The sequence below is a fragment of the Aythya ferina genome (genome assembly GCF_964211825.1).
Source record: "Aythya ferina genome assembly, chromosome: 27".
Classification (NCBI taxonomy): domain Eukaryota; kingdom Metazoa; phylum Chordata; class Aves; order Anseriformes; family Anatidae; genus Aythya; species Aythya ferina.
In genome coordinates this window covers 5020833-5042063 of record NC_140310.1, presented here as the reverse complement: position 1 = coordinate 5042063, position 21231 = coordinate 5020833, and the positions used below count along the sequence as shown (strand labels likewise).

General features: G+C 44.8%; 1 protein-coding gene across 7 annotated transcripts in view; it reads right to left on the bottom strand.

The window, feature by feature from the left end:
* Nucleotides 1-21231, bottom strand: part of KCNU1 (potassium calcium-activated channel subfamily U member 1) — a 179789-nt gene that overhangs the window by 92738 nt on the left and 65820 nt on the right. For 5 of the 7 annotated variants that reach the window (XR_014686021.1, XR_014686023.1, XR_014686024.1 and 2 more), the window contains exon 29: nucleotides 6055-6223. The exons of 1 other annotated variant lie outside the window; for it this stretch is intronic. The gene's annotated coding sequence lies outside the window, so the exon portion shown is untranslated. Of the gene's footprint in view, nucleotides 1-6054; nucleotides 6224-11996; nucleotides 12133-21231 lie in introns of those variants that run through there. One more of the 7 variants, XM_084499195.1, reaches the window with a different exon arrangement.

The window sequence follows — 21231 nt, the reverse complement described above, 5'->3', positions numbered from 1 at the left end:
TCTACGAGCAGCAGGTGAAAAATCCCAGTGAGGGGCTTTTAGTGCTACGAAATATCTGCAGTGTCACCCCTGGATCACCTGTGCCTACACTAAAAGTGCTGTCGATGCAGCAGCTGCAGGTAACAGGGAGTGATTGGGCTCCGTTGTGTCCCCAGCTGGCACAAGAGGGCCCAGGAACATCCCCTGCAGCTCCCCACTGCCTCCTTGCTGGGAGGATGTCTACAGGAACGTGTGTTTCTTAGCACCTGGGTGCACTGTCATCAGCTCTTGCAGGTGGGGAAATGATGGAGGAAAAGATTAAATGACCTGCTGAATTGCATAAGCCACCTACAAGAGCTGTGAGTGAACCCAGGTGTCCTGAATTTCAGGTCAGGACTTTAATGGGCAGGCTGCCCCTTCTCCCAGTACCTACGTGCTGTTTATTTTATGACACAAATCTGTGAAAGGACTGGATGTGCTCAGATGGATGAGAATATCCCATCTCGATTAGTCACTCTCCAAAAAGCCTCCTAGGGGGCCAGGCCTCCTTAATGCTGCATGTTCCTCCTGAGTTCCCCAAGCCTCAGCAGGCCTCGGGGTAATAAATTACATTTGTCTCTGCCTTAGCAGCAGCAGCCTGGCCGAATGCTCCTTTCCATGACTCAACTCATGATGAAATGCCTATTTCCTGGTGCTGAGATCTGTGAAAATTGGTCTTTTCAGCCTCCTTCCTGAGGGACGTGCCTCGGTGAAGCGGCTGGGGGCATCTTTGATCAGATGTGCCTTTCTCCCCTCCTCCTGCCCCCGATGCAGACGCCCGGTCCTGGGGTGTCGCTTGTTTGTATTATGTCTTTTAAAGATGACACACGGCGTGTTTGAAATCTAATCCCCTCTCACGGGGCTGTGGGGACGGGAAGTCAGGGAGATGCCTTAACGCTGACCAGGTTTTGACCTGGTCCTTCGAGGACTCGGGTTACACAAAACGCTGTGCTGACTCCGATAAGCATAAATGTTTGGGGCTGCAACTTCTGCAAAGTTCAGCAGGTGACAGCTCACACGGCTGAATGCTCAGCTGCTGCTTGCTAATGCTGACTCGAGGGGGGACGGAGAGGTTGGAGGGTTCCCTTCCCAACAACACGGGATATGCAAGAGCATACAGTCAAGGCTGTGCTGTTAACCAGTGCTCATTCATCTCAGCACCACTAGTAATACATAACCATACTCAGCCTGTGGAGCACTCCTTGTATTGTTATTAATGTCCACGTCATAACTGCTTCCATAGGATTTCCATTACAGCTGAGGAAGGTGCCAGGAGCTCAGCCTGGTTTCCCCCAGCAGGGCTGAGACCCAGCTCCCTCTTTAAATTACAAAGCAAGAGGGAGAGAGAGCAAATTTTCACAGTTTTCAGAGTCTTGCTCTATACCTAACCTGCAGCACCACAGAAGCCCATTTTGCTCAGTCTCTGTGCCCTGTCCTGCCCAGCTCCCTCTGCCAACACCTGAGAACCTTGCTCATTCCCATCTCTCTGCTCTGCACTCCCTTCAAGCACCGGCTCTTGCAATCTGATGTCAATCACAGCTGTCTTAATGTGCTAAATTTCTAAATCCACACTCGTGCTTACTTAACAATGTGCTTCTTTGATCAGAGTAATACAAGCAAAACCAAGAAAAATGAGCCCCTTGCCTACCCTCCCCTCTCCTGAAGCAAGCCTCACAAGGCCTCAGGCTTGTAAAACCAACACAATTTCAATCTTTAATTTTATTTCCTTTATTTTCAGGCTGTTAGGTGCTGGTTCTGATTAGGGACATTCTAAGCAGATAAAGTTATTTTAAATAAAAAACACGTTGAGCTTTAGGAGAAAAAAAATAAAAAGAAAACACAAAACACATAACTCAATTAGAAAGAAATGTCTTTTCAATGCAAGTTACAGTCCCCAGTGTTGTGGACAAGGCCTCCAATTGACTTGGGAAGCAACCTTTCTTTTTCCTTGCATTACTCTGATCAGAAAGACTTCATTTGTAGGTAGAGAGAATGGACTTGACTACTGGATCCAAGAGGATAAAGACTCCAGGCATTTGTAGGAAATGTCATTTCAGAAGCATATTCAGAGACAACTTCTTTGGTTTTGTAAGGCTCAGAAGTACATGAGATTTCACCTAGGCAAATACAAAGTCACTAGCTGGGTTTCAGTGGAAGGGGCTAAGCATGCCTTTTATGCCCCCATAAAGCCAAGTTGCTGCAGCAGCAACCAGCAGCGGGACAGCTCTGCAGCCATCCCTGTCCCTGAGGCTCACACTGTGCCACGCTGTGCTGCTGAACAAACAGGCCGGTGTTTGCAGTAGAGCTGCTCTGGACTGCTGCTGCTGCTGCAAATGAAATCAAATATGGCCCCGTGGCTGGATTTACACTGATCTGACTAAAAATATCATCGTGCCTTCAGAGCGTGGGTCTGGCAAACCTGACCCTGCTAGCACAGCTCCGTGACCAGTGTAAACAGGCTTCTCCAGAACAGCGTCACTTTCAGACAAGCTGCCTAGATTTACTGCTCCAAAATACGTGCTGCATACACGAGGCCTTGGGGTACTGCACAGTGTCAGGGGAAAACTCAGAACCTCCATTTAATCCTATTCAATCTGGCCATGCAATCTGCGAGTCCCAGCATCCTGACTACACTTCCCAATTCCAAGCAGCTCCTGCCTGCTCTTGTGGCTCTGGGTGGCAGAACCCATCTTAAGAACCCAAGTTAAGAAGCAGGGAAATAAAAGCCAGAGCAGGCTCTTGGAGAACAACAGCTCACATATTCTTCCTTTTATTACTGTTTTTACCGTGGTTAAAGACAGACAGTGAAATGGCTGTGTTCGGCCTATGACTAAACACTCAAAGGTGAGATAAAGATGAGAATGCCTTAAGGTGTTCATTTTAAGACTGGAAAGACTGACCTCAGAAAAAAGGTCTAGAACTAGATTTAGGGAGGAGATGAGTACACTTATCCCAGACAGGAATTAATCCCTTTCAAGTGACTAGTCCTGTTGTGGTAACAGCTATTATAGTGTTATTGCTGTGGGAGGAAGCTCTTCCCCAGACCAGGGCTCCCCTGTGCCAACAGCTCAGGGTGGAACAAGACAAGGCCCCTATCGCAGAGGGCTCACAACCCAAAGGCAGCTCTGAGATTTGCTGCTAGCCACAGCCGTAGAAAACTGCCTCTGGCACAACCAGTTTCAAAGTCTTTTTTTCACTCCGAATTTTGCACTATAACAGGATTTAATTAAGCAGTCACTAGACGTGACATCTTCAAGGGGTTTTCCCCAGGTGCTTGGGAGTTTTCTTCATGACTCTCTGATGTAAATACAGAAACTTTGGTGAACATCAGAGGACTTTGAATCACCCCTTTTTCATTTCCCAAGCTATGATTCTCTTGTAACTAACATTTTCCCTAGTCGTGGCATGTAGGTAAGGAAGCCTGGTAACTGTGGGATGGAAGCTCACCACCCCACAGCCCTGAGCATCAGTCCTCCTGGACCAGGACCTGATTACACCAAGTGCTGAACAGGCACTGGGAAGCCAAATTGCCCCCGAGTGCTGATCAGAAAGTGCAGCAGACCAGTGCAGTTGCATACACTTCAAAATGCTAATTTATTTTCCCGATGTGTGAGTTACTTTTATGACATCAGCCTTTTATAGCTGGAAAGCTTGGGGTTTCTTTCCAGCACGGGGAAGGTCAGCATCCTGTGCAGCCAACGTGGGCTCCTCTTGCTGTTGTGCCAAGCCAGGGCCCCAGATAGCCAAAAGCAGGTGCTCAGCTTTCAGCACGGACCTGGCCCCTTTCCAGTGCTTCCAGGTGGCCACCCCTAAAAGTGAAGGCATCTCAAGACAAATCACTTTGAAATTCTTTTAGCGGGACTGGCAAATCCCCTCTAATTCTGCCTTTGCCACAGTCGGCGCATACACGTGGGGAATTTGCAGGACCAGTGAATGCATTCCGCTTTGAGAGGGGGCACGGGCCCCACACTGCCACGAGTGCTATTGTACCTCTCCTGGCAGTTGCTGCATTACTATGACAGCTGCAAACCCCGATGAGTGAATAACCTAATCGAGCCATTAAAGGAAACAGAAGCCCTCTGCCCTGTTTGATTTCTCTCTGTAATGATGTAAAGTGCACTTTAATGGAGTCAAAGTGGTCCTGGGCCATTCTTGTTAAGGCCATTTGATGCAGTGCTATTGAGTCCCACTGCTAGCGTTCATTACCTCCCTTCAGCTCTCTCCCCTGCTGCATTGTAGTTCAGACTTCCCAGCACAGTTTCTTTGCTGCTACAGCCCCTTGCCTGCATTTTGTCTACATAAATTAGACCTTGTGCAGCATATTGGCCTGTCAGGGGACTAGGAAGAAACTGTATATTGTTTCTGGCATTCCCGGGCCCTTCTGCCCCTGACATCTGCTGTGTTTGTGACAGGGAATACATTCCTGACTCATTATCCGGGCAAGCGGAATCCCTCCCTGACAGCACCATTAATCAGAATCAAGCAGTCCGGCAAATAAAAAAAGAGAGAGAGGGAGAAGAAGAAGAAAAAGAAAGAGAGCAAAGAAAAGAGACAGTTTCTAACTTTCACTTTTGTGTCATTCCAGTGTCTGGACAAGTAGCAATCTATCTTTCTGAGTGACAGCTCTGATGGATGGCATTATTTATGCTTTTGTGTATTAAAAGACAGTTCTGGCACTGGCTTGTCACTCTACTAGAGATTTGGAAGAAAAAAAAAAAGTTGAAATTTAATTTGAAGGAAAAGAGGGCAAAGATCACAGGATCCTGGCTAGGGAGTGTTGTTTGGGAGGGACAGAGACTGCAGTGGGAGGGAGTAACTGGAAGAGGGGCAGATGTGGTGTTTAAATAGGTAACTGCCCTTACAGGTATAGAGATTTCTGTTTTTCTCTGTATATCTGTATTAGTATCTCCCTGGGTTGGAGAGGTCTGTTTGTTGACACAGATAGGTTTGATGTTCCTTGGAGGGATGCACCATTTAGGGTGAGATAGGCATATGCTTAATTTTCTGTACATAATTTGTGTGTGTTTGTGTATACAAACATTATTATATATGCACATATATATGTGACAAAATGTGTGTATATAACAGGGTGTCCTTACATGCACATGTACTTACACAAATTAATTCTAAATATAGTCCTTTTTGCTCTAACATACACATTTTCAAAGATATAAAAAACATACCTAAACATCCACACACACACGAAGACAGTCACATGGATACATCCCAAGATGAACAAAATTTCTTCCTTTCAAAAAAATGTTTCCTTACTATGCTATTTGTAAGCAAATTTAAGTACAAACAATGAGCAGTATTCTTTAAGTCTGAAGCATCTTTAAATATTTAAAGTTTGGGGGAAAAAATCGCATTTCACTTCATCTGGAAAATGAAGTTTGACTGTTAGTCTAGATTTATGTCGTATTCTCTACATTCATCCACACACTGGCTAGCTGACTGCGGAATGCAGAAGTCCTGGTATGAAGATTTAGATGCCCACACTTCCATTTGTACCATCTACTGCCTAAAGAAATGACTGGTATTTGCATATGAAGTGCCAGGCTGGGAGCAGGCTCATACTGACCCATTTATAAAGTCAGAATTGCAGGGAGTGTAAATCCGTATCTTTGTTTAACTGTGCTGATTTATGTGCTGGCAATTGAACCCATAGGTATTTATACAGCATGTACCACACCGTATATAAATACTAGAACACGGTCAGAGTATGTTTCCGTGAGGATATTATATATAGTGGTCCAAGAGGAAATAAGCAGGCCATGTTCATTTCAAGAGCAAGCAGGTATATCTTTCTGAAGACTGTGCATCATGTGTACTTGTGCCAGCAGTGAATTTGGCCCTACACGTATTTATGTTTCTGCAGCCCTGCTGATAGGAAGAGCCTCCCAGGATCGGCTGTTTGATCTGCAGAGTGAATAGTGAAGACTTACCCAGTCTGAAGACCACAGTTAAATTATTAAAGCACATTATAGGAGTAAGACATTCCAAATTTAGGTGCCAACATAGACGCAGAAATCTTACCTGGAAAAACTGGATTGGATCACAGACAGGATTATGTGCCTCTTTCTTCATCCCCTTCTGCTGCATCCTGGGACTGAGCAGAGCAAACTGCCTCTAGTCCTTGGTGCTGTCTTCAGCCAGGGATGGAGATGTGCAGAGGTGCCAGTGCCATTCGTGAGGATGCATCCACCTGAGTATAGAATTGAAGAGAGCCATTTGGTCATAGGTGGAGCAATGGTACCTACCTCTGCCTGCAAAACCATTCCCTTCCCATAAAGGTCTGTTCAGCTGGCTGCGAGCTGTATGTGTAATGCTGTGCACAGGTTTCTAAGTGCACAGGGGTTTGGGTTTATGGGTCAGATACACAGAAGTGATGGCACGTAGTTCCCTATAGTGTAACAACACAAGATGTTTCAATATATGATATTTCCAACACTGACTGACACCTGGCTCTGACCTGAGAAAACATGTAATAACTAGAAACATAGCTATTATTTATAACTTCTGCTTTCAGATGACCCATCTCTTGGCCATTTTGACAAACATCTGCTTTGGAACCCATTAGCCAACATACAGCATTTGCTTTTAATTAATACAAATTTGTTTCATCCCTGAGTCTCAGTAGGTTTCACTTCCCCTCTCCTAGACTATTGGCATCAGCAGCCGTGGCCCTACCCCACCTAGCAAATCCTGACAACAACCACTCTGGAGACCCTAGATCCAGGGCAAAATCCCAAGCACTTCAAAAACTGCCAAAGTTCTCAGCTAAATCCAGGGCTGGTGTTGACTTGCAAGCCCAGCTGGATTGTTACTATCATCATCTTGGGCTCTCTTTCCTTCCTGAGGATAGTGCATCTCCTCTTCCCATCCACAGGGACTTTTCAGCTCTGCCTCGTTACACCACCCAGCTGGAACACCATATTTTCAGCATATTGACTGAGCACTATGCTCAGATGGACAGACAGTGAAACTGTTAGGAGCATCTGAAAAGCCACCAGCCCAGGATCACACCACTGGTGTTCTGATCGAGATGGAGGTCACTACAAGGCCTAGGACTTTGCTCTGACTTCATCTGAAAAAATTCCCCAAAGGGATGACATCACAGCCATCCCAGGCAATGAGCTGCCCTTCCAGGGTGTGAAGTGTGGAATAAACCTATTCTTTCAAAAATCCAGAGCTTAAATTTCAAAGATCCGTGCATAATTCCCCCAGGCTCCTCTGAAACACCAGCCAGTGTTTTGAGAAGGAGCCGATCATTTTTCTACTCTCAGTCTCAGTCTGGGAGAGTCGGGGGATTGGCTTCTTTTAATGTTGATACCATTCAGCTGAAACTGGCTGGCAGGTAGGGCAAGCTGCAGTCAGGGGATAAATATGCACAGGGGTTTCTCTCTGCTGGCTTCCAGAAGCATAATTTGGGCCGGTGAGTAACTGCTCCAGAAGGAAACCCAACAATAATCATTCATTATAGCCAGGCACAGAAGAAGACAAGGGGAGTCCATTGTATTTTCAGTCTTACTGAATCTATCTTCTTGAAATTGTGCCGTGCAATAAATACATCCAGGGTTGTACCTCAGCTGGGGTAAGTGGTGTAAATTTTCATAGCTCCAGTGAAGACAATTTATACCCACTGAAGATCTGCCCCTTGATCTCCAAAGCCAAAGGAACATAAGCTCTTGCGTTTTAAGTGTGCTGGTTGGAATGTTTAATTCTATTCTGTCGTCTGTCAGAACAGCAGGCAGAGGAAGGAATGTATTGGTGTCATATGGAAACCATGGTTTGATGACGGACAAAATTAAATCCTTGCATTTGGACATAAACCATGGTAACACAAAATATGCAGCAAGTCAGGCTTGGTTTTCAATACTGAAAACACAAGGCCCCACTTGGCAGGCTGAGGAAGGGATATTAGTCAGATTCAGACATGGTTTTCTTTGTTTTATTGAAGGATAAATAATTATGTGTTGAGATATTCCAGACTTATGTTAACACAGTTGTGTGTGAACCACAGCAGAGGATGCTGTGAGAATGGGAAGGGCTGAAGGTCCTTTAACCAACAAAGTGCCTGAAAATCCTGGAAAAGTTTTGGGGTTTACTTCTGGAAAACACTCCCGAAGTTTCCTCAAAATATATGTGACACGCTAATCTTCATAAATTAAAACTTCCAAACATTTGCTTACTTGATATTCTCAGGGTAGAAGGTTAATACACCGATTCAGTGCACACCAGGTCTCCCCATAGTGTTTGTCTGTTACATTCCTGCTACTGCTGCCGCTGGGGACACACCGAGCAGCTGGCTGAGCCCTCGGCTTCCACTGCTCTCTGCTCTGCAGCTGATCGCACGCCCAGGGGTTCTGGGAATGGAGGGATTACCACACTTGCAGCAGAAAGGCAGCTCTTCTCCCCTTTTAATGCCTTTTGCCAGTTGAAATCCAGAGATCGCCTCATGGATGCTTAAGAGAAAATGTAGCAAATAGGTGCGTGCCTCTCAAGCAAGTGGCAGTGGCTAGCTCTGGGTCAGACAAGGACATTTTGCAAAAGTTTCATTATGACTTGGTAGCATTTCTTATTCAGTTGAACAACAGATAACAATACCTTTAATTTCTAACAACAATTCTATTTCTGAGTGAAAGAATTCTGACATGGATTTATTAAATCAGAGAAGCTGTGGATGCCCTATCCTTGGAGGTGTTCAAAACCAGGTTGGATGGAGCTTTGGGCAAACTGGTCTAGTGGGAGGTATCCCTGCCCTAGATGACATTTAAGGTCCCTTCCAGCCCAGGCCATTCTACGATTCTGTGAGTATTGAGCATACCCACATTTGCTGAACAGCTCCAAGTGACACCCAGTAAATGACCACTCTACCTCATGCTCGTGGTTTGTTCCATGATCTCCCAAGGGCAGCTGCTGCTTTTTGTTTTAAAGAAACCCCAATACAATTGCTTACAGCAGAGGATCAAAGGTATTTCAACCCTGCACCATTGCCATGCTCCTGTTTTTATTTATATTGTAATATCCTGAAGGCAGAGACCCTATTTTTGTCCAAGCTAATAACTGTAATATTTAGCAGAGCAGCTTCAGTCAGGTGCTGTGATTGTTCCCAGAGGCACTGGGCAGAGCCAAAGCAAGTAGCTGCCACAGAGGACACAGCTCACCCTGTGCAGACAGCCAGCACAAGGCCTGTGCACCCAAGAAGTGGGACAGATACCTTGCTGGTGATACCAGAAAATAAGCAGGCTTCATGAAGTTCTGGAGCCACCCCTGCAGTGCACAGGCCTCATGCTGGTCCACCTGAATGGCTCCATCTTCATCCACTACAGTCTATGAATCAACAGTCCTCTTCCTTTCCCTGTAGCCCCACCCCAGCAGCCATTTCCCAAAGTTATTTCTGGTCTTTTGTGCAGTGATAGGTGCATTTCTGTCGTCTGCCAGCACTAATGAGCCATGCAGAGGTCTGACAATAGTGACTGGTCTTAATCATTCTTGTTTCTCTTTCCTAGGCAGCCTCTTCTACTGCCAAAAAGGACTTGAAAAGAGAAAAGTGGAAGGTAAAAGCCACAATTCACAGATGAAGTTCTGGAACTGCCTTTTTCTATGAAAAAAAAAAAAAAAAAAAAAAAAAAAAAAAAAAAGCTATTCCAGTGGCTGCCCTCTAGAGCTGGGTTCTGATGTGCACCATTCCCAGACTGCCGTGACTGCTGCTCTACACCTTGCACAGTCCCGTTGCCCTCACAAGTGTAGAATAGAACTTACAAATCACATTTTGGAAAAGCCAAAGGACATAAATGTCAGCACAGCAGAATGAGTTTACGTAGAGATGAAATCAAGCCGAATAGCAGAGATACAGCACGGAGCTGGATTTCACATTTCACTGATGCTCTTCATCCAGAGGTTTGTTCATTAATGAGGCCATGATTCTGTTATTCAAACTCATGGTAAGTGGTTCCTTAGGCAAAGATCCAGCAAAGCACTTAGGCAAATTCATAAATTTATGTCCCATTGACTTCTGTGCAACTATTTATATGCTCAAAGTCATGCATGTCTTAAATGCATTTCCAGATCAGGCCTTGTACTCAACAAACAGTCTTTCTGCAGCATCATAAACCCCAAACTTCCAGGATTCATGAGCTCAAGTTCTCGTTTCCCCTAAGGTACCATAACTGCAACATAGAATGCAATATCAGAAAATGCTTTAAAAAAAGTCATAGTTTTAAATTTCTAATCCTAATAATTCTGGATAGGAACCAGCTTTAACAGAGTAAAAGAAACAAAAAGGAATGAAAGCTATGCCTCTCATCTAAGTTCATACATTTTGAAGATGAGACTTAGAAAAAATACTCAATATTGTAAAACTTGCAATAAAGTCACTAAAGTAAAAGATGTTTTTTCATATTTGAAAGGACTGAAGTCTTTGTAGCTGCCTCAGCACAACCAGCTAGGTGTAACCTGAGCTGTGCATTGAGGGCAGAAGATTGTGACTCCATTCCCGTGTCTCACACAGCTTGCTTTGCTTCTCAGTCACTAAGGTATTTCAGCTCAGAAGACTTTGTAGAGTTGTGCTACTTCTTATTTTGTTCAATTTTACATACATTCTCTAAAGTCTCAGTTTAAAGGTCATCTCTTGAATGAGTATTTAAATATCTTCACCAGTAGCAAACAGGGAATAAAACTGACTTTTAGTAAGGAATCCCCTGACTTGTTTTTTGCAGTATGTACTTTTCCTTATCATCCTTTTGGCCAGAAAGTCAAAACTGACTTCCACATCTGATTAGGGCAGATGAATTAAGTAGTTGGAAGAATCTTTGTATTAATCAACCCCTGTTTTCCGAAGGGCTAATTTCAATTCTTACAGACTTCAGGCATCCAAGAATCTAAGAACCTCTTGCATTCACCGTGTGTGATTCACATTTTACTGTTTTATTTCCCCAATGCAGCACAACACATTCTTTAACCAATCAAATATTTTAAATCCCAAAGTGACACTCTGCAGAAAGTGATTTAGAGTCAGCTCAAACTGCTCTTAATATAAGTGGTAATTTCATCAAACTAAAAGCTATGGTGATTTATTTTTAATTATACTCACTATTTCAATGTGGGAAACTGAGCTGTAACTGGTTCTGCATGTCCTGATGACTTTGTCTGAGCCCCATGCAAGCCCTGCTTGCAAGGTGTAAGCTCTGTACAACAATCATTTACCCTTGCTGCATTTTGGGACAGTCCTGAATTAAACATATGCTCCAGTTTATGCATATGATTGTTATAAACAAGTCTGTTGGTTTGCTTTGGTGTTTTTGCTCTCCTCCCCTTGACATCCTATCTACGTACATGGACTTTCAGTTCTCCATATCATTGTCTCTCCTCCTGGCTGGAGGCGGACTTGTCGGGGCCCCGCTGACACTGACCAGCAATAACCAGCAGCACTATTTAGAATACTCCAGATTTTTCTCCTGCTCCTTCCCACGTGGCTTTTCAGAGCCTGAGCTACCAGGGGCTGCGTGAGCCGAACATGCAATTAGACCCCCAGGGAAACCTGCCTTGATGAAAATCTCTGGACAGAAAAAATCCTGGAGCTTTTGATATTTTGTGGGATTTGGGCTTCTTGCTACTTTCCTTCACAGAAAGCCTTTGAGGAACAGATTAACTTTGGCTGCTGGAGAACTTTAGCTGCAGGAAACTCCAGTCTGTTGCAATTGCTCAATTTCCCTTTGACGAGCCCCTTCACCCCCTAAGGCCGACAACCCACATTACACTCCTCTGCTCTCACTGGGGTCGCTTTACATTGCATCACCGTGTAAATGGAAACCACCCAGTGACACAGGGGGAAATATGAGCTCACCAGGCCGCGCTGATTCCTTGACTGCACTATGGTAGAGATGCCTTAGTTCTGAATTTGGGAGAAAAAAATGTAAAACTTAGTATCCCGGATTTGCCTTTTGTCTGTGGAGTTTCAGCAGTGAGAGTGTGTACCCATATGTGTCTGTGCTAGCAGGAGTTGCCAGTAGGTACCAGTCCAAACCCTTCTGTACTTATGCTTTGGGTGAAGGCCTGTGGGTTCCCAGGTCACTGTCTTCCATGACCACATTCTTCTTTTTACTGGCCTGACTGTAAAATATCCGGTGTAAACCTCAGTGAGGAAATTAGGCCCATAAGGTTGAGAGTTAAGCAGTAAAGTTCAGCTTTTCAAAAAGCAGACTGAGAGATTACACGCACGCTGACATATGAAACAGAACATAGCCATAGGCCATTGAATATGTTCCCCAAATCTGAAGGGATGCACAAGCAAGCCTCATTTTCATCATCCCTGTCTACTAGCACCCAGCCAACACACTTTATAGAGTCTATAGAGACAAGGTATTATAAAGATCATGCAGCCCAGAAAAGTACAAAAGTGATTTAAAATGTTCTAATCTCATTAATCTGCTTCTTCTCCCTAAAGACATTCAAAGCCCAGGCCAGATCCTTAGCTGGCAAGTAAAGTAGAAAAGCACTTAAATAAGACCTTGAATTTAAGCTTATGCTTAAATTATATTTACCACAAAGTTCATTTCAAGATAAATTCATGCTAAAACAATATTTCTAAGGGGAAAAAAAAAAATCACTTAAGCCAGAGCCTTTGCAATATAAACAGAGCTAATCTATAGTAGATGAGGTTTTTCTGCTTCAGGACTTTTTTTTTCCTCCACTATTTTGAGCTTCTTTCATTGAGACAAAGGAACTCAAACTATCACTCAGGTGACCAGTCTCAGCAAGCCAATTCTGCTCAGACTTTGCATTGAAATCTGATGCACTTGCTTACAGCCCAAAAAGTCTGACCCATTTTCCGGACCCCATTTTTTTCCTGAGTCACTTTGGAATTGCAATGTTGCACTGCTGCAGGGTGTTGTGAGGATTAATACATTCGGGTTTGCTTACATCTCTGAAAATCATGCAGTGTAAATCTGTGTGACGTTATCACTTTACAGACATCTAATTATATATTTTTTTTACTATTATCTAAGTTCTTATCACAGGCTTCTAAGTCTGATAGCCGCTATTTAAATATTTACCATTATGGGGAGACACCCGACAGTAGCTGTCATTCTCCAGCGGTGCGGGCAGGTGTCCAAATGCCTTGATTCTTTTTTTTTTTCAACTCCACTGCCAAAGATTATTTCTGTATTCCAGGGGAAGCCATTAACCTCCACGCACGATCTAGGATGTCTGCCTTATCTAGCTACGTGCTAATTTTGTGGAAACCAGACAACCTTTTACTGTGCACTTGGCCACTCTGAACCTCATCACAGCACGATCCTCCTTGATGTCCCTAAGCCCCCTCCACGTGAAGAAACACATGGTAAGTAACTCAGGCACGGTTGTAATTGGAGGTACTATGTGCGTGCCAAGCACTGCATTATTATTATTATTGCTATTGACAGTATAAATGGCAGCACCATAATGGGACAACAGCATCAGGTCTCGGGGAGGCAGAGGGTAAGGAGACATTAATATGTGCAGTCAACTTGCATCTTGCACTAGGAGCGTGTGCTGGTATGAGTGGTTCTGACACCTAGAACATAAACCAGATGGCCCCTTTCTTACGCCATATCATGCAAAGAGAGATTTGAATTAATTCATGTAGAAATCATGACAATTCTGTTACTGTTGGAACTCGGTACAGCGGACAGGGTGGCAGTAGATTATGCTGAATTTTTAACTTCTGAAATACTAGTGACAGATGTCACTGCCTATGCTCCTTTGTTGCTTCCCAGCCTTTCTCCATCCCTCAGTGCCCTTTTTTCCCTGCTCCAGAGCAGTAACTGGACTACCTTGCTGAGAAATTGCTTAAATAATATTTTGTGCAGAACTTTCTCAAAGTCCCCGTGTAAAAAGAAACCCATCAACAACCCGAAAAGTGTGCTCCCGAAACAGAAAGAAGCTGGACTAAGGGAGATTTCGTTTTCCAGCAAACTCCACCTCCAGCCCTTTTCACTGAAATTCCATTCAAAATTAACAACATTTGACTGGCCACGGGGAACGATGAGCCACGCAAGTAACGGCACTTTCCACAAAGAATTTACACCCTCGGTGGTGGAGACAAAGAGCAGGAGGCAGGAGCACGACCTCCTCCATGCCTGCATCTCCGCGCCCTGCTGCGGTGCCTCTGCCCAAGGATGAGGGATGCTCCCAGCTCCCACTACGGGGCCACATCCAGCGAGGTGCTGGGGTGTCCCTGGGAGCAGGGAGCAGCTCCCTGCCAAGCACAATGCCCCGCTGGCACCCCATGGGGGGGTCCCAGGCTGCTCCCCACCTCTGCACTTCGTGCCTGCCTCCCCACTCCCATTTTTCAGCGCCTCCGTCGATCGCACAGCGCCTCTGCGGCCAACACACCCCTGTCAGCCCCTCCGTTGTGTGGCCAGCAGCGTCTTTCAGCACACGAGCCCCAGCCAACACCGATTTGGGGTGGGGAGGAGCAGAGGGAAGCCTCCACCACCACCAGTGTGTGTGTGTGTGTATGTGTGCGCGGGGGGGTCCTCTCTGCCGCACAAAAGCCCAGGCGGTTTTGTCGGAGCTGGCAGCGGCCGGCGGTGTTGAAGCTCCCTTTCATCAGCGGGTATTAGGCCCAAATCGCTGCCTCTTTGAATGCGTGCACAGCGCTTCCCATCTCCTGTCACCGGGATGACAGATCTGCCAGGCTCCTCCGGGGCCTGGCACCTGGGGCGCGCAGCAAAGCCGGCTTTTCAGCTAAGAGCACACACAGCTTTTTTTCCTTTTTTTTTTTTTTTTTCTTCTTTTTTCTTTTTTTTTTTTTTTTTCCCTTCTTTTTTTCCATTGGGGAACTTTCTCCTCCGCCTTCCCCTCCATTTCCCCCCCGAACCTGAATGAACACTTCTTTCAGTAATGGGTTTTTTCCACCTGGTTGACTTGATGAAAGGTTTATGAGTTGACATTATGTGTGAGAAGAACAAAGCAAGCGCGGGGATGTGTGCGTGCGCGGGGGCGGGGAGCAGGCTCGACAGAGCTGCTGAAAACTTTATTACAAACTAAGAGACGTTGGGAGCAATAAATCAGTCGGATGCTCTCTACAAACCAGCTGAAAGCTGCCGCTGCAGAACAAGAGAGAAGGCGCAGGGCTGGGTTGGGCCATGCTGGGCACCAGCAAGGTCCAGCGAGTTGCCCTGAGCTGTGGGAGGGATGGAGGGGCGATGAAAAAAGGCACAGTTTGTGTAGAAGAAGCCTGCCGTGTGCCCACCCCTCGCAGGTCCCCCCCTCTATGCCAGGCAGAGCTCTCTGCAGCTCCTGCCTCAAAATCCCACGTGTAGGTTTTGAGAAACATGAACTTTGGGTGAAAATCAGCAGGTTTTAGGAAAGCAGGTAGATGAGGTTCACCTGTGCTCCTGCCCTCTCCGCCTGCTTTGCCCAGGCACTTTGCTGTTTGCTCAAACTCTGCCTCTCCCAAGGTGAAAGTCGGCAGCTACTATTTACCAACACGCAGATGAACAACAACAGCTTGCTGTGAGTGTTTAAAAAACACCACACCTAAAACAAACAAACAAAAGAATTTCAGCTGTCGTTTGTTAGGAAACCGGAGCCACGAAACCAGAGCTCACGATTACGAAAAGCACCTTTAGAAACACGGGAGATCAAGAATCACCGAGGCCATCCCCCAGCCCACGTCCCACCCCGTGGAGCCCTCTGCTCCCGACAACCACCGTGGGTCAACCGCACGCTCCCATCGCTATTTCTCCTTAGCAATCCCATGCTGTACACAAAGGCAAACATGCTTCTATTTTAAACTCTAATCCAAGGCTACTGCATGCCTTTTGGAGTGCGGATGTCCTGGAAATGTCACTGCAGAGCAGTGTGCTCAAGAGATTAGAGCTGCTCCATTTTGCAAATGACAGAGTACAGTCACAGATGTTCTCTAGCCATGGGGTCGCACACAGTTGCTCAGGCTTAACTTGTTGAATAGCTACTTAATAGAAAGGAGAAGGGGCAAATGCTGGACGATCCCGAGCAGCTGTAACTTTGCTCAGATCAGTATTTCTAAGGCTTTTATCCCAGATGAATAAATTTCCTCTCCCCCATAACAACCAGTAGGCATTACAAGCTTTAGAGAGACAAGTTCAGGGACTGATTCTTGTGAAAACAAATAGTATTTCCAGTCTTATCACGTGCCTAATAGCACCGATATCTGCTCAGACAACTAGAAACTTCAGAGTAGGGCTGGGTTAAGGGAGCTGGTCAAGACCAGAGATGGCAATGCAGAACCAGTTGGGGATATGAGAACGTACAGGGGACCGCCCAGGGGCAGAGACGGGGAGGATGGCAGCATAGCAGCCACTCGCAGAGGGTGGATCTGTGTCCACATCAACGTGCAGACCAAGAACTGCAAGGGATGAGTGGTTCTGGTCAAAGCAGTGGTGGAGCAGGGCTGGGGCAGCACCATTTCCACATCTCCAGCTGGCAATGTGGTGCAGGCTGCGACTGAAGTACGCGTGGAAAGAGTAACGAGAGCACAACCTGCTCGGATCCTGGAGGCCTGGTTTTCCCATCAGCACTCATTTATACTCGGGCACTTCACGCAGTCAGTGGTGAGCACAAATTGCAGACTAGAAGGAAATCGGGCTGTGTTAACAATATTTCCAGAAGTGACTAATACTATAGGATGCTTCTATTTTTAGGCACCTAATTCAAGAGCTTCTGATCTGCAGATAGTGAGAACTGAGTAGCTCTCACATTTTTAGAAAACCAGGTGCTTTTAAGATGCACCTTGAAAATCAAAATCCATTTTAAATCACTACCAAGAATCTTGGCTGGTGTATAATAATGCTTCTAGGCACTTGCTCTGAAAAGCAGCCTGAGCTCTGTCCTAGATCAGCATGCAGTGACACACATCTTTCACACTAATGGACTACTTCTAGCTGTGTTGAGGGAGAGGGAAAAGGAAGGGCTGGGGAAAAAGTGCCAAAACGTACTTAAAAAAATAAAATAGGAATCAGTTGCAATTGCAGCTCCAGGCTGTGTGCGTGGTGTTAATCATTTGCTTCATCTCTAGCTCGTCTCTGCTCTACACTTTTGCACTGTGAGCAATTCCCATGTTCTGTAAAAAGCAAAGTACTGACAAGCTTGAATCTAGAATTAGCACCACATTGGTGAGGTTTCTGCCTACGTGGGACCCAGGGCAGGGAAAACCTATCATTTCTTTAGGGTCTGTAGCTGCCTGAAGAGAGCCTGGGAGAGGAAGGGTCGTAAATTGCCTGGTTATCTAAATTCTTCCAAGCCAAGGTTTGAATCAAGCCTACGAGCCAAGCACTGCTGTAACAGCCTGACCTCGGTTGGTTGTACTCAAGTTGGTAGCATAACTTGGGTGGAAAATGACAGCAGGCATTTGTTCCCTACTGCTGACTGCTGTTGAAGAAGCAGTAGGCAGGCTGTCCATTTTCTTGTTCCAGCTGTAGCTGAACTGATAATAAAACAAAAATCTGAGCTACTTTATGGTATGTCTAACCGAGCAGGGAGACAGTTTTACGGGAGTGACCAGAAATGCATGCAGTATTCCAGACAAAGGCACACTACAGGTATAAAGAGCAAAACGGTCTCTAGTTCTTCCCTAAAAAATTCTCAAAGAGCTGGCGACATCTCTTCCCTTCAAGATGTTAATTAATTCAGAGACATCCTGTGGAAATATTTTGGGGATTTTTTTTTTTTTTTTTTACCATGCAACTTCACTAGCATTGAATTTCCCCTGTTGTTTTATTTCCTGGCCACTCAGTATCATACAATCCTTCAGTACCAGGAACAACGTTATTGTGACATTTGTTTTTCTGCCTCTTTTCTAAATGATGGAATTTCTACTCCAGAGCCTCTCCCTCTTCACCCAGTTCTGATCAGCAGGCCTACTCTGGCTCAAGGGTCAATTTATTTTTATTTTTTTAATTTCTTTTTATTTTTTTCAGTTCAGAGTTTTGCTGGTGTCGCCAGGTGTTGCCACAGAGATGAAGGCTGCAGGCTGCCTAGGTGAGGAGCCTGAAGAGGGATGTGATCAATTTATCCAGAGCACTCTGACAAAAATAGGTCCTATTCTGAAGTGTGAAGGAGTTGAAGTCAAGACTAGCAACACGTCCCTCATTCACATCCCAAAGAGCAAGACGTACACCCTGACAAGCCCTTGATTATGAGCTCTGATTTTTCAGCCTCAGACCTGCTTTTCCTTTTCCTTGGGAGCAAATCTGATCCATGCGCTTGCTGACTAATGCTAACAAATCATGCCAATTGTTGCTTACTGGAATCACCTTTCAATGGGGAGCTGACAGCAAGAACAATGCATCTGTTTGCAGCCTGTGGAGGCTGCAGGGAGCATCTGTCATCAGAGGAGCTACTTGTCAAAAGAGGTTTCAGGCTCTGGCTGACTCTCAGAACGGGGAAAAAGACATGTACAGACCTATAGCTGGACTGCTGTTCTGCACTGGTGGCGCTTTCATCTTCCCCTTTCTTTGCTTGCACAGACGACTTTGTTCTATCAGATGTGGCTTTTAATTATGAGAGTTATATGTGCCATTAGTGGTTTACCTGAAGGGAAATTCAACCATATACGTAGCACCATTTTGCTATTCTCTGTTTATATTAAGCTGGATTTCCCTTTTGATATTTATTGAGGGAACTGTTTCAAGATTCAGCCCAACTAGTTAAGATTTTACTGGAGGAAGGAATTTAGCCACTGAAATTGCCATAGGCAGCATCACAACCAGTTGGGTAGGAAAGAAGCAAGCAGCAACCACTACTTAGGCGAGGCAGATGACTTCAAAGAGGCATTCCACCAGGGGTTTCTTTAGCAGTCAGTAAATTATGCATGTACAAAGCAATAAAGGAAGTATAATAATGCCTTATTGTTACATGGGCACCTTTCATCCTGAAGGATAGCAAAATACTTTACAAGCTGCAGATCTACATGCTGGAGTTGACTTATTCTTTCTTTTTTTTTTTTTTTTACTAAAGTGAAAATATTCACAATTTTACATTTTGTTGCCTTGCAAGGTTAAAATATCATTTACCATGTTGGTCTTATGCTGATTAATAAATCACAATTTGGATAATATTGTCGATAAAAAAAAAAACATAACTGAAAAACTGCATGAAAAAGAAACATTTGAAAAAGTTGGGAAAGTGTTCCTTCATAGAGAGAAAATTCTATTTTCCTGTGAAAATAAAAGCAACTAGTTATAGTAAAAGGCAAGGAACATCTTTTGAATAAATCATCAGAGAGAAATTCCTTATGTTGTAGGTGGCAGTTTGTGGTCAGCAGGATGAGCTTCTCAGATGCAGTAATGCTGGGTGTCCTGTGAGAACCCAGACAAGCTGAATTCATAAACAGCAGCATAAGGGATAAGAAGAGGAAGGCCAGTGGCATAACACACTTTACAAAATGCAGATGCAAGAAGAATGTTGGGTAAGCCCCTAGCAGAAAACTCCTCAGACTGATTCAACGTGGCATCAATTCCCTGCAGAGGCAGAATCCCAGGTCTTCATGACTTGCTGGAACAGAAAGTTACAGAGCAAAGTGCTTAATCCCTAACTCACCTCACTGCAAAACATAAAGTACTGAGTTAGTGCTACTGGAAACCAAAGCTGCAATTGTAGGGAATCTGAATTACTTCACACCAGTATTTGGATGAGGAAAGTAAGATACTCTAGCACTCGTTGGCTCCCAAAGTAGCTCACAGCCTACGTGTCAAGTCTACGAAGTCAAGAAGTGCTGAGCAAGGAATTACAAATGCTTCTCAACACTTCCTAGGAATTACATAGCACTCGTAAGGGTGTGAAAGCAAGAGCTAGTGGGAGACTGCTATCCTCAGCCTTGCCTCTCTGTTTTGGCGTTGCTTTCTTGAACTATGATACACGATTTGTCTTTTGGAAATGCTTGTGTACCCACAAGGTTTACCAAACTAAGAAGGAATTGCACATGCTCAATTGCATGCTAGGTGATGTGGATCCTCTGGGGGTAATTGACCCTAATGTAAGAGTGGATTTTCAGGCTGTCTCATCTGTCTCCTGGAAGAGACCTGCTGGCAGGGGCATTGCTTCATTAGAAAGCAAACAAGTGCTTTAAGTTCATTTCTGTCTTCTGCTAGACAGAAGCTCATAGAAGCACCCAGAACTGGCTGAGGCTGCCAGCATACAAACTGCAATTATGGTTAAATTATAAATTGTGGGACCAAGAAAACAAAGGAAGGGGCTAGCAGGAAAGAGGTTTAGCTACCTCTGTTTCAAATTCACCTCAGTATCCCAGTAAGGAAGTCTAATTGTATTATTCTCCAGACCGACCTGTACAGGTGGCTGCTGTGTCACCTCCTTGCAGACAGCCCAGCAATGTAAGTACTACCACATGCAGAATTTTCTTCTTCTCAAACTTAGGTCTCCACCTTGCTACTCCAATTTTAGATCTCAGGATTCCTCTGCATCTATCAAGAGCACCTTCCTTTTGCCCTAAAGAGCAGAGTCTCTTTGGTTTTGAGCACCAATGACAGCAGCTCCTTTCATTTTGGTTAAGGTTGGGCAACCATCACTAGAAAATGCTGTATCTGTACCGAGGGTTGCTTGTTTGCATGCTAGTGCATCCTCCCAGACAATGCTGCATGATACACTGCAGACTGTTTGGAAAGGAGCAGAAAAAAGGGGTAAAGTTACCCTCTACATTTCTTTGACTGGTTTCACTGGAAATTAGCTTGGCTATCACTACAGTCTGTTATTAACTTAGATTAAGACTTGGTTATTTCTGCTCAGCAATTCTCACAAGTAGTTTGCAACATGAGATGAGGAAGTAAAAAATGAAAGTTTAATAGAAAGCAACAACCACAGACAAGCAGACATCATCATCTAATGATGTTTGAAGAGCTTCTCTCTTTCAGCTGAAAGTCTGTTTGGCCTGTAGGCATCATGGACTGTATCAGTCAAATTTTCTGTGGCACCCATTGTTTATGAAGAAAGCTACAATTATTCATATTTGACGACTCCGTCCCACAAAGCCTTGTGAAGTTCAAAGCACTACCCACCTGGTATTTCTTTTTTACAAGCACACAACTATGAAGTATAACTTTGGGAATTTTTCAGCCTTTCTTTCCCACACACCCAAATATCCTTGTTCCCTCTCCCTCTTTCTAGCTTTCATTTCACATGGATATCACAACGAGAGGACTGAGGTAATTCAGATGAGCAGGGGATAAG